This window comes from Crocodylus porosus, unplaced genomic scaffold (genome assembly GCF_001723895.1).
Source record: "Crocodylus porosus isolate Cpor-Errol unplaced genomic scaffold, CroPor_comp1, whole genome shotgun sequence".
In the NCBI taxonomy this organism is placed as follows: Eukaryota; Metazoa; Chordata; order Crocodylia; family Crocodylidae; genus Crocodylus; species Crocodylus porosus.
The window spans coordinates 19,174,971-19,176,187 of NW_017728948.1; the positions used below are offsets into that span (position 1 = coordinate 19,174,971).

At 45.0% G+C, this 1,217-nt stretch overlaps 1 long non-coding RNA gene across 1 annotated transcript in view; it reads left to right on the plus strand.

Annotated features, from left to right (window-relative positions):
* The first annotated feature begins 247 nt into the window (after positions 1-247).
* The window catches only part of LOC109322285, a 20,618-nt gene continuing 19,648 nt past the window's right edge, over positions 248-1,217 (plus strand). Inside the window, exon 1 of the long non-coding RNA XR_002104345.1 lies at positions 248-402. This is a non-coding gene — a long non-coding RNA (uncharacterized LOC109322285). The remainder of the gene's footprint in view (positions 403-1,217) is intronic.

Below are 1,217 nucleotides of genomic sequence, written 5' to 3' on the forward strand. Positions count from 1 at the left end.
AACGGGAGCTCTTGTTCACGGAGAGGGTGGTTCAGGTGATCAGTCTGATCTGGCCTAGACTTGCGATTCTTCCTTCAGTGTTCTGCAAGTGAGGTTACCTCCAAATTGGGACTGTAGGTTACAGTTTTTATTGGGTGAGTTGCCATCTCGAGCCCCTCCTACCCAAACCTGTCACTACTCCCAAATTTGGGCTCAGATCTTTACTCAACAGATTCCTTTCCTGGGTAATCAGTTTGTCTTCTTCAGGAAATTTTCCACACCACTGCGGTGACCTCTCTTCCCAACCCCCTTTCAAAAGCCCCTAGGTTTTGATCTCTCAGAATTTTTACTTAAGGGTCATTTTTAGGTTAATTTTGTTAAAAGCCTCTAAAGATAAAATCCAAGAACCAAGACTTTCAGCATGTTTGCTGCAAGGCCAGGCAAAACAAGCAATGTCCTAGAAAAGAAAATGAACCTTGCCTTGTGTCTAAACTGGCTAAGGGGCAGTTATTACAAGAATTCAAACTATTACATTCAATATGACAACCTTTTACCTATTTGAAGATTGTTATTGGGTCTCTCCTCAGTTTCCTCTTCTTTACAGTAAACAAACCCATTTTTTTCCCAATCATTCTCCATATATCATATTTTTCTAGCCGTCTGGTCATTTTTGTTGCTCTCCTCTAGCCTGTCTCCAATCAGTCCATATTCTTCCTGAAACACAGTGCCCAAAACGGGATCCAGTATTCTAAGTGAGACCTGACCAGAAATAAGTAGAGTGGCAGGTTCATTTCAAGTGTCCTACCAATGATATAACAGTGTATACTAGGGCTGCGTGAAACTTCGGTCCCTGGTTTGATTCTGTGGAGATTTGGCCCAATTTGGTGGCTGAATCTCCAAATCTGAATCAAATTAGGAGACCCTTTAATCTCTCCAAATCGAATCAGAACCCTCCGAATCAATTTGGAGAGACTTGGAAAGATTTGGTGATTCGGACATAGACACAGCTTTAAATGTTTTTCTACATACCTCAAGGTACCAGGCAGCTCAACAACACTGTGATGCTGGGGCAGATGTAGGGTCCCACAAAAGCATGTGGGGCTCCCCAGCGCACTCAGCAGAAGACCCGGAAGCGGACCAGAAGCACTTCCAGTCCACTTCTGGGTCTGCCAAGAAGCACGCAGGGGTCCTCCCACACCCCCCCTGGCTTGGCAACTGGTGCCTCCTGTGTCTGGGGG